The sequence below is a fragment of the Hyla sarda genome, chromosome 4 (assembly GCF_029499605.1).
Source record: "Hyla sarda isolate aHylSar1 chromosome 4, aHylSar1.hap1, whole genome shotgun sequence".
Lineage (NCBI taxonomy): Eukaryota > Metazoa > Chordata > Amphibia > Anura > Hylidae > Hyla > Hyla sarda.
In genome coordinates this window covers 219,122,041-219,137,325 of record NC_079192.1, presented here as the reverse complement: position 1 = coordinate 219,137,325, position 15,285 = coordinate 219,122,041, and the positions used below count along the sequence as shown (strand labels likewise).

At 42.6% G+C, this 15,285-nt stretch overlaps 1 protein-coding gene across 1 annotated transcript in view; it reads right to left on the bottom strand.

The window, feature by feature from the left end:
- Nucleotides 1-11,509: 11,509 nt before the first annotated feature.
- LOC130368988 (uncharacterized) overlaps nt 11,510-15,285 on the bottom strand; it is an 86,237-nt gene continuing 82,461 nt past the window's right edge. The window contains exon 5 of the transcript XR_008892635.1: nt 11,510-11,596. The gene's annotated coding sequence lies outside the window, so the exon portion shown is untranslated. The remainder of the gene's footprint in view (nt 11,597-15,285) is intronic.

Below are 15,285 nucleotides of genomic sequence, written 5' to 3'. Positions count from 1 at the left end.
CTGTCTGATTGTTAGGTAAAGCATGATAAATAGCACTGTAGCTTCATTCCCTGGCTCGGTGCACAGACCAGCTGATTACAGAAGACTGGCTCCGTAATAGTGTAGCCTGTGTCCTGCATTGAGCACCTGCACACGTCACCTAGCTATGACTACTTATTGGAGGGAGTCTGTCGTTGCGGTGCTGACCGATTTTCTATCATGTATTCTCAACCTGTCAATAGTTAATTTTATGTGCCAGTAATGCTTTTATTTGCAGTGTCGAACCTGCAATGCGTATGTCAAGAACATAAACAAAGTATATCTTGATCTTTGGAAAAACACATTGTATCGTTCTTTCTGCTGCTTGGTAGGGAAGCATGTAGGTAATTTATAAAGTTTTCATATAAAAGTGTGTATTGAATTTTATATTAACGTAAATAAATGTTTTCTTCTTGTATTCAAAATTGTATAGTGAAGTTAGACTCAAAATGATTGGATAGAAGAATATAAAAGTAAAAACTGTGGTACATTTAAATGTGACTATCACAGGAAACTAGCTGCTTTAGCCCTAGGAACTGGAAACCATGTGTAAATTGTCTTTGGGGACTGAAAAACATAACTTTTTTTTTTTTTTTTTTTTTTTTTTTTTTTTTTATACAAAAAATGATGTGTAAGAACTTTAACTCTAAATGCAGAAGGGTTAATTATCCCTTACTGAAAGTGGAAAACTCTCCAGCTGATATACTTTACTTTCTGAAATAAACAGGCTTTAGTAGAGGTCTGTGAATGGTTTATGATCAGGTAACTGTATGGAGACACGGACCTTTCACACTGAGAACCAAAACTTGAGGTTACATAGTTTCAGGTGGCCAGGACCTTTTTAAAGCATAAGATCCAAAATGTGCTGTTCAATAGATCTAAAATGTGCTTCAGAATTTGGAGTAATTAAAAAATCTTTTCCAAATGTTAGAACAATTAATACGAAGATATTGACAGAGTATACACAGATTCATGTATTGGAAACTAATTTTATAAAAACAATTCTTTAATCTACGATGAACCTATAGTAATTCTGCAGTAAATTAGCTCCTTCTGTATGTTTTAATCTATTTTACAAATGCTGTGGCATTTCGATGTATTTTTTCTATTGAAGAGTCTATTTTCATTGTTTTAACTTTATTTTCACCTAACTTGCCTTCTTTAGGTTTTCTAAGAATTGTGTATTTGATACTAACAAGCTCGATTATGCTGTGTTTCCTATAAAGGCCAGATGAGTAGGAGTACTATTGTATTGGGAAGTGAGATCTCTATATTGATGGACAGTCTTCCAGCATAACTGCAACTTGACAATTTACACTGGTACACGATTCTGCACTGGGTATTTTTCTGATAATTTATTAGTTCACTTTTAGGACAAAGATTATTGTCTGCAGGGTTTTGGAGGCAAACAAGATAAGAATAATGTGTCCTATGATTACTAATCACTAAATTAGTAAATCATTGTAAGTATGTAGATTGGGGCTATTAAGGCTGTGTAGTACACCTGATCTTTATGTAATGTTGAGATTGCCAGTGAATACTGCTGCTTCCATAGAAGAAATGTCAGTAAACTCATGGATATAAGCATGTGTCTGGCATTGTACAGTCCAGTTATTGCAATCAGAAGATCCACACACATATCAGAAGTCACCACAAACATGCCCAGTACTTACTTTTATGTTTGTAAGTATCCACAACATCACAATCGGGTGCTCAAAATCTGTAATCTTGTAGTTATGGCATATTCTGACAGAGGAGAAAAGTGCTATTGTTCAATAATCTGTTATTAGATAACTCATTTTGAATATCTTCCATGTAAAGCTCAAATCTATGTTGGTCAAATCCATTGCTGTGCTCCATTATAGGAGCAGAACAATGAAATTGACGAAGTGCCAAGTCCATTGCACTTCATACATACACTGCGCTTAACAAACCCCATGGATATATGGGGTCCACTGATTTCCATCACTGTACCTTATGTTACAATCATTTTTAAATATGACAGACTCTGTGACCGCCCCCACCACAGATGAAAACGCAGCTTTTACCTTTGCAAACAGGATCTGCAACCTTGTGTCTATTCTTCATCCCATGCAGTGTTGTTGAATTTAGCGTGGTTTATAATGGAGCATGACCTCTTGGCCATTGCAGGGAATGCCTAAATATAGATTTCATTCTTTTTTAGTTTTGTTCATGTTTTGTGCTTTTTAATCATCCTATAAAAATATAAACTATTTTAATAAGGGCCAATCTAAAGTTGCTTTCTTGTTGTTTTATATGAAAGAAATTGAGATTAAGGGGAAACTCCACTGCTTTCACCGTATATATATCATATTTTTCGGTGGTTGACTAGGCATTCCTATGGGCCCGCACTGAAGTAGATCGATAATACATCCTTTGTTTCTCCAACACAAGCACTGTTTGTTTCATTTTCCCATTAGTGGCCCCATAAGTTTAAATTTTTGTTTTGTTTTTTGTGCCATGCCCAGAAAATGCTTTCACTTTGTAATGTAAACAATATAAAAAATATTATTTGTCATCTATCAGAGACATGGGTAACCTGTGCACAGGTTTTCTGCTTATTCAAAGTGACAGTAGTGTATATTCTCTTCTGAATAGAAGCAGGCCTTCATGTTTACAAACCTCTTTAGCTTCCTCTTTTGATTCCATAAACCATTTCTAATTTATATCAGTAGATTTCTAATAAATAACAATTGACTGCAATACATGTTTGTATGCTCATATAATTTATTTGGTCTTTTAAGTGTATATATTTCCTTCTCTGCACTATTACACAAAATAGTTTATGTATTAGAAAGCGGAGTGCCCTGAGATTTCTGTTTTAAAGGTGATCACCAAGTTTTACATTCCTGAAGCTCTGTGTGGAATGTGATGTTTGAAAAAATTTCTATCTTTTGTCAAATTTACTATAGAGTAATAAAGCTATACATGCCCTGTATTAAATATACAACAATAAAGCTATACCTTCCCATTGTAAGTGAATGCACATTTCTTTTTTTTTTTTCCGAATGGGGATTTCATATCTTGTGGTATTTCCAATCTGATACTGTAAAGCATTACTTATTCGTTCTACTGGAGGTTCAGTATTTTTCCTTGTGGAGTCTGCCAGCTGGCACACAGAGTTCTAAAGAGGAGACAATGTGCTTTGGGGATAAGATGTGCAAAATAACTCTCCTCCAGAAAGAATAATGTTCGCTCTCAGGTGCTACTTATTGTAGTAGCCCTGTAAAACAATATCCGGAACATGAGCCTGGTGACATAAGGGGATTATAACCCCAACCCAGGGCTTGAGAAATCAGGTGTGCCAGGTCACCGTGGCAACTAAGTTTTTGTCCATAAGAAAAAAAAATAACTCTTACTTGCCACCGCCTCTATTCCTGTGTTAATTTACTGTTCTGTCTGCTGTCAGTGCCCTGGTGTTACAGGAACAATGGACGTCAGGTGATCATTGTGTAGCCAATCAGCAGCCTCTGCGTTGATGCTCCATATTCAAGAGTTTGTGACAGGAAGAGGCTGCTGATTGGCTTTGGCAGTCCTGTGACATGAGCTCCGACTGAAGGCATTCAGTGCTGAAAACCAGGGGCGGAATGAAGGCAGAGGTAAGTAAAACAGTTTTTATTTTTTGAACACAATATGACACATGACTGTGATGCCCAGGGTGGAGATCAGGGCATATTAATAACTGACAGAAGGGAAAGATGAGGGGTCAACACACGGGGGTGATGAGTGGACACTAATTACTGTGGCACACAGGAAGTAGGGGGACACACAAATGACTGGCACAGGAAGAGATGAAGGGGCACTAATGACTTATTCTATAAGGTCGTCTTTCTTGGAATTTATTTAGATATACCCACACATTACAAACATGTAACTGGGTGGACGGGTCCTGTGGGGGGGACGGTAGGCGACAACGGGCCGTGTTTGGCACAAGCCAGACGAAGCACAATACCTGTGCGAAACACGGCCCTTTGTCTCCTACCGTACCCCCCCCCCCCCCCCAAGACCCGTCCACCCCCGTTACATGTTTGTAATGTGTGAGTATATCTAAATAAATTTACATGCCTATGTCAGAGCACCACTGAACTTCATCAGCCAGTACTCTACTACACTCCACAGCATCTAAACCACATATACAAGGGGGAACAGAAGTAAGCAGTGCCAAATATCTCTGTTTTAATTTATAAGGTCACACAACGTAATGTTGCGTAGTGACGTCACATGCAGCATCCTGGCTCCTACCTTTCTTTGCTAGCTCCCAGATTCTTAACATATTTGTCAAGCTCTGACCTAACCAGACTCTCTCTTATAATGCAGTGGACCCATCTGTAGACAAATGTTTCATGTTTATTGAAAAAGGATATCCTATACTGCAGCACTAACTCAAGCACAGCACAATCAGTATCACAACAGAAAAGCATAAAAAAACACTACTGGGACCTTACATTATACACAAAACACTGCTACACTAGCATTTCAATAAAGCTTCACATATCAGCCAAAGCAAGTGTCATAAGCAGAGATGAGCAAAACTTTGAAACCAAAACTAAAGCACTGAGTGGTACGTTCCAGGGTACTGTTAGGACCTTGCTTGAAGTCATGTTCTATGTTTAAGACAAGTTTCTCATTTGGTTTATTTTTTAGCGCATAAAAAGTCTGTTTAATATCTTTAAAAAGCTGTTTTCTTGCATTGAATTAAATGTGAAGATGTATCTTTACTAACAGTTAGTTCACATTTTTTTGCCATAATTATAACAGCCATTAAATTAAGTCCGATTGTATTGGGCTGTTTGGGGAAGATTTATCAAAACCTGTCCAGAGGAAAAGTCCAGTTGCCCATAGCAACCAAGCCGCTTTCTTCTTTCTTTTCTAACAAGGCCTCTGCAAAATGAAAGAAGCGAGCTGATTGGTTGCTATGGGCAACTGGGCAACTTTTCCTCTGGGCAGGTTTTGATAAATCTCCCCCTTTATGTCTAAAAAGGGCTGTGTTTTAGGTCCCTTCCAATGAGGTGTTAAATTATATATGGCAGCAGCCTAATGAGCAAAAAAAAAACAAAAAACCTTTTATTACCGCTGAGAAAATCGTACATATGCATAGACGAAAAACTGAAAATTTGAGACTCCCCTTGCTTGTACATTGAAGACCTTCTTAAAAGTCTCAAAATGGATTGTGTGAACATATAGGGAGATTTATCAAAACCTGTGTAGAGGAAGAGTGGCGCAGTTGCCCATAGAAACCAATCAGATCACTTCTTTTATTTTTGAGACCTTAGTCTTATAGTTCAAGCAGTGCGCTCTGTGAAACAGCTGTCTACAGGTGGGTCCTCTTCATTTTGAAAAAGCTTTTACTTGTCCATAGCCTTGTCTTTTTTAGAGGTCAGGTATTGATCTACAATGTCTGTAAGTTGGTAGTAGAGAGCCAGCCGCCTTTTTTCTGGAGGACAACTAAGGGCTTGTTCACATTACCGTCTGCCCCCCATTAATAAATGCCCTTTATCAATCTGTTCGATAATTTTGCAAATGGCTGTAAAAAAAATCCTTTTTATTTATTTTTTTTTTTTTTTTTTACAGTCCTTTTATCACCCGTTTGCTTCCTGTCCCGTTTTTTGACAGGGAAAAGACGTTGCATGCAGTGTATTTTCTCCCGCCAAAAATAATAGAATAAAAATGGTTGTCATGGCAGTCAGGGGTTTTCTGATGGCCATTATAACTGCTATGATATTTTTATCACAGCCAGCGTGTGACCCTTCTTTTATTTGTTGGCCACATGCCCTAGTACAAATGATGTGACACTTTTTAAAATCTCAAAAGCATGCAATTAACCCACACATGATCTCCATATCCTGGGCCACAAAACAAGTCCGTCTATGCATCTACAACTATTTTAGGTTCAATACAGTTGTTAAATCCAGTATTCGAGTGTGAGGTTTGTGTAAATGCCAATCCTTGTATTTCCAAATTAATTTGGCACAAACTCCACCATGTTTTATAATGTAAAAGTTAAATGGGAGCTGTCAGATATAAAAACTTTTTATATGTTGTACATCTTGGTAAAACAATAGTTTTTCTAATATACCACTTAAAAAAAAATCTAATTTGAATAAAGAAAACTGCCTTTGAAAATCCCAACACTAGGGGTCTCCATACCTCCTGGGACACTGGTGAGTCTTACAACAGCATCCGCTTGTCCAAGGGTCATGGACAAGAGATTGCTGCATGAGGGACACAGTGTGCAGCAACACTGCTGTAACACAGAGTTTTACTAAACATGTGCCTCCAGCTGTTGCAAAATCCAAGCATGGACAGCCAAAGGATGTCTGGGCATGCTGGGAGTTGTAGTTTTAGCAAAAGCTGTAAAGTAAAAACTATAAGTCCCAGTATTACAGGACTGGCAAAGGATAACATACACACATGAATGACAGAAACATATAAAACAGATAGAAAATGTATGTTTTTAGCACTAAACCTTTGCACTAATTTAGGAAGATCTAAGTTATACACTTACCATATTGGCCCAGATTTATATAACTACTAGCTGAGTACCCAGCGTTGCCCAGTTTTTCCTTCCTCATCTTTGTTGGGGAGGAAAATCAACAGAGGAGGAAGCTTTTGACTTCATATCCAATCCCCATATCCCGTCCTCCTACCCCGACCTCCTATCTCAACCTCCTATCCTGTCCTCCTATCCCGACCTCCTATCCCGTCCGCCTATCTCCCCCTCCTATCCTGACCTCCTATCCCATCCTCCTATCCCCTCCTCCTATCCCGTTCTATCTCGACCTCCTATCCCGACCTCCTATCCCCTCCTCTTAGCCCCTCCTCTTAGCCCGTCCTCCTATCCCATCCTCCTTTCCCCTCCTCCTATCTCGACCTCCTATACTGACCTCCTATCCTGACCTCCTATCCCGTCCTCCTATCCCGTCCTCCTATTCCGTCCTCCCATCCCATTCTCAAATCCCGTCCTCAAATCCTGACCTCCTAACTCGACCTCCTATCCCGACCTGTAATATGTGCACCAGGTATTGAAATATCTCCAGCCGTACAGAAGTTATGTGAGAACAAACATTTCCCATTGATTTTCATGGGACTTTAAACAAAAACTCCGACACTCACAAATGGGGGTGGTTAAGGGTTAAATTAACTATCCTATATTTTAAGTGGACATAAGTAACATGTGACCAAGTATTATCGAAATATCTCCAGCCGTTTGGAAGTTATGCAGTAACATATATTTCCTATTGAGTTGTATGGGACTTTAAACATAAATCCCGCCCCTGGCAAATGGGGGTGAGTAAGGGTTAAATTACCTATCCTATGTTTGTTGTTGACATATAAGTAACATGTGTGCAAAGTTTCATGTTAATATCTTTAGCCGTTTTGACGTACTTGTGGAACAAACACACACACACATTGAGTTTTATATATATATAGATGTGAGAGAATAAGTGGTGCGATTTTCCCATGACAACCAATCACAGCTAAGCTTTCAGTTTACCAGACCTTGTTAGCTGAGCTGTGATTGGTTGCTGTAGGAAAATCTCTCCACTTTTCTCTCACACAGTTTGATAAATCTGGGCATTTGTCTTTGGTGGTAGAGTACAGGCAATCTCCTATATTCATTCCTCCTCTCTGTGTAACATGTACAGCAGTGATTCCCAACTGCGGTGCCACGGCACATGTGTGCCGTTTTGCACTGCCCGTGGCGCCACGGAATTTTGCTGTGATTACATTTTTTTACATTTTTAAAAAATGTCCAGCGCCGGCCTGCGCGCTTATGACAGCGCATGGGGGAAGGGAAACCTGCGTGCACACACAGCGACCCCCTCTCTCCTGCGTCCCCTGCGAGCCGAAAATGGTGCCCTGGGGCGGAACGAGCTGCGTCTGACTCCTGTGCCTGCCGTGGAACTGCAAGCTGAGCGGGCCAGCTTGCTTAAGGTATTGTACCCTTTCCACCCCTCAGTTAACCCCTTCTCAACCCTGTCCAAACCCCCACCACCCCCGTCACCCAGGTCCGCCGTCTACCCCGCCGTCACTCATGTCCACCCCCCACTGTCACCCATGTCCGCCTTGTCCACATCCCTGTCACCCATGTCCACCCCCCCGTCATCCATGTCTGCCTTGTCCACCCCCCCCATCACCCATGTCCACCCCCCCTGTCCTCCATGTCCACCTTGTCTACCTCCCTGTCACCCATGTCCACCCCCCGTCACCCATGTCCACGTCACTCATGTCCGCCTTGTCCACTCCCCTGTCACTCATGTTTACCCCCCCCTGTCGTCTACCCTGTCACCCATGTCCACCCTCCTGTTCACCCATCTGTCCCTTTGTCACCCCAGTCCACTCCTCTCTGTCACTCCTGTCCCTCTTTTACCCCCTTATCACCCTTGTCCACCCCTCTGACCCCGTCTCCCATGTCCACCCTCCTGTCATCCATGTCCACCCCCCCCCCATTTAAACCTCTGTAACCCCTGTCACCCATGTTCACCCTCCATTGTCCACCCCTCTGACCACATCCTTGTCACCCATGTCCACCCCCCTATCACTCCCTATGCCCCCCGTCACCCATGTTCACTCTTCTTAACCCATCTTTCACCCTTGTACACCTCACTACACCCCTCTGTACACTCCTCTACACCCCTCTGTCACCCATGTACACTCCTACACCCCTCTGTCACCCATGTACACTCTTCTAAACCCATCTTTCAACCTTGTACACCTCCCTCCACCCCTCTGTACACTCCTCTACACCCCTCTGTCACCCATGTACACTCCTCTACACCCCTCTGTCACCCATGTACACTCCTCTACACCCCTCTGTCACCCATGTACACTCCTCTATACGCCTCTGTCACCCATGTACACTCCCCTACACCCCTCTGTCACTCATGTACACTCCTCTACACCCCTCTGTCACCCATGTACACTCTTCTACACCCATCTGTCCCCCTTGTACACCTCCCTACACCCCTCTTTACACTCCTCTACACCCCTCTGTCACCCATGTACACCCATCTATCATCCATGTACACTCCTCTACACCCCTGTCGCCCATGTACACTCCTCTATACCCCTGTCACCCATGTACACCCCCTCTGTCGCCCATGTACACTCCTCTATACCCCTCTGTCACCCATGTACACCCCCTCTGTCGCCCATGTACACTCCTCTACACCCCTGTCACCCCTGTCCACTCCTCTATACCCCTCTGTCGCCCATGTACACTCCTCTACACCCCTGTCACCCATGTACACTCCTCTACACCCCTCTGTCGCCCATGTACACCCCTCTGTCGCCCATGTAAACTTCTCTACACCCACCTGTCACCCATGTACACTTCTCTAGACCCCTCTGTAACCCATGTGTAGCCTAATAGGTTTGTCTTGCAGGTTTAACGGTGAAGAATTGTGTGTGGAAGAAATCGTGATGATGGCCCAGACCAGATGGAGAAGAGGAGGCAATGAAGCACATTAGAGAAGACGTCATTGCTGTATAAAGCAGCGCTTTAAACTACACACCCACTGTTAAATAGATATAGCGCATTGTGTTTTTTTACCGTTTTTTTTTTCCTCGTCAACCTCGGTAGCGGTGCCCTGGAAAAAAAATTTCCGAGGTGTGCCCCCCCCCGAAAAAGGTTGGGAAACACTGATGTAGAGCATAAAACCAGAGAGAAAAGGGGCAGACTGGGTTCACACTAAGTCTGCGCTATATGGGGAACCTATCCGGCCCCCATCTCATTCATTTGAATGAGCCAACCGGAGTCACATAGTGACTCAGCTCATTTTTCTGACCGGACCTAAAACCGTGGTATACCGTATATTATTCTTCACTCTGTTGAGATCTGTACGTTGTCAGTACAAGCTCCCTGGGGACATGTATCATTGCCTTTACAACAGTTTTCACAACTACAAATTTTGAGCAATTGCACTTTTTTTTTGTATCTGTGATACTTTTTTTGGATGCTATTCCAAAGTTGTCACCTGTTTGGTGTACCGTACACCAGTTTATGCAGCCCAATTGCGCAAAAAATGTCTGGATGTTGTTGTTTGTGCAATTGCGCTTTTTTTTGCAAAAAAAAATTAAGACCGCTAGCAGGGACACGTAGAAAGTGTCAAACGCCGGGAGATGCAGGAGCCAGCCCTCAGCACTACAGTACTACAACTACTCCCGTCATGGAACAGAGTCTGTCCATGATGGGAGTTGTAGTCCAGGGACTGAAGGACAGATCGAAGCAGGTCATTCTCCAGAGACCCACTGCAATACGCATTTATTAACTGAACAAGCGGATGGCACATGCCTCTCCCTGCCGGCTCCTGTATACGGCTGTCACAATTCATAATCCCCGCCACCAGGAGTAGCTTTTAACCAATCAGAGCTCCCGTCTTCCGATGGTGAGGATTATGAATTGTGACCGCTGTATACAGTATTCCCCGCCTGAAGCCGGCGGGGAGCGCAGTGGAGCCACATGTGCCGCCCGCTTGTTAAGTTAATAAATGTGGATCGCTTGTTTAACTACAGCCCCCATGATGGGAGTTGTAGTTTAGCAACAATTGGAGGCTCCCTGTTTAGGAACACACTGCATTATGTGCATGTTCCCCAGGGCAAAACGCAAAAAATTTACTAACCCCTTTTTTGTGTTTTTATTTTCTTCTCATTTCTGATACGTGAATGCGGAGGATTACGTCAGATTTGGTGGATTATGATGATGACCAGCGTTTTTGTAATGTCAATAAAAGGGTTAACGAGGGCTGTGGGGAAGTGTTTTAAAAAAAAAAAAAAAAAAAATTCGTGTTTTTTGGGGCTTAGCGTTAGCCCCAAAAACTGCTTGCGCTAACCTCCAATTATTACCCCGGTACCCACGGCCACAGGGGTGCCGGGAAGAGCCAGTACCAACAGGCCTGGAGCGTCAAATATGGTGCTCCTGGGCCTAGGCGGTAACAGGCTGGCGTTATTTAGGCTGGGGAGGGCCAGTAACAATGGTCCTCACCCACACTGTTAACGGCAGATTGTTGCTGCTTGGTTGGTATTTGGCTGATATTGAAAATAGGGGGAACCCTATGCATTTTTTTTAAATAAATAAAAAACGTGTGTGATTCCCCATATTTTCAGTATCAGCCAGATACCAACCAAGCAGCAACAGCCTGACGTTACCAGTGTGGGCGAGAACCATTGTTACTGGCCCTCCCCAGCCTAAATAACGTCAGCCTGTTACTGTCTATTCCCAGGAGTGCCATATTTGATGCTCTGGGCCTGTTGGTACCGGCTCTTCCTGGCACCCCTGTCGTGGAGGATACCGGGGTAATAATTGGGGGTTAGTGCTAGCGGTTTTTGGGACTAACGCTAAGCCCCAGCTTAGTAATTGACTCTGTCTACAAGATGGCTTCCACTACTAAGCCTGAAAATGCAATTATAAGAAACACGACACATAGAAAAAAATGTTTTATTAAAAAAAAAAAAAAAAAAAAAAAACTCCCACAGTTTATGGACATTTGTTGACATTAAAAGATGCTGTCATCGTCGCAATCCACCAAATCGGATATAGTCCTCCGCATTCACGTATCTGAAATGAGAAGAAAAAAAAAAAAAAAAAGTTTTGTACATTTTTCGCGCTCTCCCCTGGGGAGTGCACCCATACTGCAGTGTTCCTAAACAGGGAGCCTCCAATTGTTGACGTCCGCCTACTGTATTCTGTATATACAGTCATCTATAGACAGCTGTATATACAGGATAGCGCACAAAGACTTAACCCAGAACTGCTCAGCAGCAGCGTGCGTTAACTCTTTCCTTGCTTGGGTACACTATGCACCCCTGTATACTATAGGGCTGGAGGAGGTGAGTAGTGATGCTCTGCACCCTGTATATGTATATGCTATACATCACTAATTACGTCCTTACACTCTGGGCCGGGCCCCCTGCATCTGACCCACAGAGTGGTACCTGAAGGCGAAGTTTCCACTTGTTTTTTTCTCTGGCAGTTTTTGGAATACTGCCGCTGCAGTTTTTGAGCCAAAGCCAGAAATGTATTCAAAAGGAATGGGAAATGTAATGGAAGGACTTATACTTCTTCTCCCTTATGGATTCACTTCTGACTTTGGCTCAAAAACTGCAATGGAATTTTTCCAAAAACTGCCAGAAAAAAACCCAAGTGAAATCTTAGCCGAAGGCAGTGAAAAAATATCGCCACAGGGTACAAAAATGACTGTTTCCACACACCTGTGACAGTTTTTCTGGCATTTTTGCTGGTGGACATAAAAACCTCAATCGAATCCGAGCCTCAAAACTCTCTCAAAAATAGAACAAAATCCCTCTGTCCAGGACACACCACTTTTCCTGTGAGGTGCAGATTAGGTGTACAAATAGAACTGTGTGGAGATTTAGAACTTTGCATGAAATTTATCATGGGCCTTGCACAAGTATGTAAATTTAGTGGAATTGCACAAAATTTAGACCAACTAAAATGATCTACAAAAAACATCTACCTACACCAAATTTGATACATGTCCCCCCTATGTATACTTGGTAATCCGCTGATACATCAGACCACCACACTTAAACATAGATATACACAGCAAGCATGCAGTTCAATTTATTATAATTTTTTCCCCTCAAACTGTATTGTTATTGACATTATAAATAAAACATCAGAGAAATAAACAAGCAACAAAGGAGCAGGTAAAGCTCAGTGAGACATTTAGAAGTAGTGATATGCCCCCATAACGCATTGTAAGTAGTTTTAATAGGAATTAAAACAATTTGTTATGCCATACCAACAGCTTATGGGATTTTTAGGGCTGAGATTGATGGACTTGTCGAAAGAAGCAACTAGCACGTCCTTTGATCACTTTGTCACTCATGACGGTAGCAATCACTCTTTATCTTTGCTCTACCGACGTATCACTAGAAGAGGTGAACAGGGTTCACGAGCCTCCCTGTTCTCCTACTGGGAGACTAAACTGAACAAACCTGATCTCACTGTCCCGATCTTAGAGGGGTGGGCGAAGGTGCGTAAAGCTATAATCAATGAACAATGGCTGGAGACACAGTTTCGGATAATGCACCACGCAACGTATGGTTTTATTCTCCCCCGCACACCAGACCGCCCGGAGCGCATTGAGAGCAGTCCGAAGTGCGGGACGTACCGCTAGGAACTGTTACACGGGCTGTTGAGGTGCTCTTCCTCTAGGTTGCTCTGGGCGTCTCTCTTTGCGCTCTTGGGGGGCCGCCTACATGTCTCATTACCCTTAGACCCCAAGCTTTTGGTTCTTCACATCCCGCCTGAGCATACCACCATCTCTTTACTGATACATACCTTTTTGTTGGTTACTAAAAGGTGTATTTTAGCACACTGGCTGCTACCCACGACCCCCTCTATTGGGGAAATTATGCTGCAAATGAAAAGGTATTTATTTATGGATCTGACTGACATACAACGTACAAAAGAAAAATCGGCTAAGGCATTCTTTAAAAAATGGCGGCCGTTCTTGACGGCTTTTTGCTCTGACCAAGAGATAGCAAGAGTGATGGGACCTTTTCGGGACACTACGTGGTACCTCACGAGGGCCCTTGCGGGCTCCCTGGGGAGGTTGCAGGTACCACTTCCATATTATTTTTACTGCAACTTTTGTTTTCCTTGGGGCCACAGGACCAGACTCCGTTTTATGCAGTCATAGTAATATAGTACCCACTTGGTATTGTTTATCTTCCATTTGTTTGAGCTTGCTCGATACCTGTAGGTACGAGTATAAGTGCCTTGATATAAAGTCGGCGGTCAGGCACTAGTGTGATCTTGGAGGGGATCCTCGGTGACCTTTCTTTCTTTTTTGTTTCTGTTTTCTTATGTCTTCCTGTTTTATACTATGTAATTATTTGATATGCACTAATATCCAGTCCAGGGATTGTCCTGGTTCATGTGCTGTTATTTTGTTTACTTGAAAATAAATAAAAATATATAAAAAAATTATAAAAATCAAAAATAAAAAACTATTTGTTACATTGGCTATTGATCCGGATTAGTCATTGGCTGGCAACATGGAAAAGCATCTGGTAAGTAATTGATCGCCGCTCTCTGCCAGACTGCTCTCCCTTCCAGTGTAGTGATGCAACATCCGGGGGCTCTGTCAGTGGCTGAGACATAACATAATCTGATCTGTGATCTCTTTCCGGAGAGAATAGTTATGCAGCATAATCCAGCGCATCTCTCTAAAATTAGATGATGGATTTTGCTAAGGTTCACTGGCGTTATGGGGGGGTATTCATCAAGAGTGCTGTAGGTAAGCGTCTTTTTACCCCATTCATGTGGTGGGAACTGTGTACCTGCACCAAATTTATTACATGGTGCAAAGCATGTGATAAATCTGGTGCTGGTCCCATTTTTCACTTCAGTACACCACTTTGTATGTTACCCCTCTGCGACTTTTTGTGCATCTTTTTATCCAGTGCGACAAACTGTGCAACTTTTTAGGGCAGTAGCGACAAAAGATTCGACAAACTGAAAAGTTACAAATAATAAATTCCTGACCACTGCAATATATCAACTGAAATCATGACCTGGGATGTTCTTTTTGAAAAGTCTTCTAAAGCAAAAGTCACAATGAAAAGTCTCAAAGCCGCATCTGAGACAAACTGTATGACACATGTACACCACAAACCATGGTAACCCCCCCCCCCCCCCCCCAATAACCCTGTACTGAGTTTAGTGAGGGTGAATCAGCTTTCAGATTCCCTTTAACTAATAGTGTTAATTGTTTTCCCTGTCTTCATCTATTCCTCATGAATGCTGGGAGAAAATTTTTGGAGACTTGTGCTGCACAAAGGAACGCAGTCTCTCATACTGAGCTTTGTATTTGTTGTACACACATGACGGTAGTGTACATTTGTGGTATATGTTGACAGACAGAACAGAATGCTGGCATATTCCGCTGCATACCTGGATCCAACATAGTCTAGTATTTACTATATGCACTGAATTTCCGTGTGTATACAGTTATTTCCCTATTGACATGACATAGCACCACCTGAGAGAGGGACTCCACCCCTAGGAACAGGAAACCTTAAGGATAAAAGTAGGGGCCCTGTCCCTTGGAAGTGTGATGGGTGGCAGGAGCTCCTGTCTCAGGTGGTTTAGAAGAAAGCTGGAGGCACTGCTTTGTTCCATGGACACAGACGGGCAGCAGCCTCAACAGTACTCCCTAGTTGAGAGGTCTTAAAGGAGTAATCCGGTGTAAAACAATTTTTTTCAAATTAACTGGT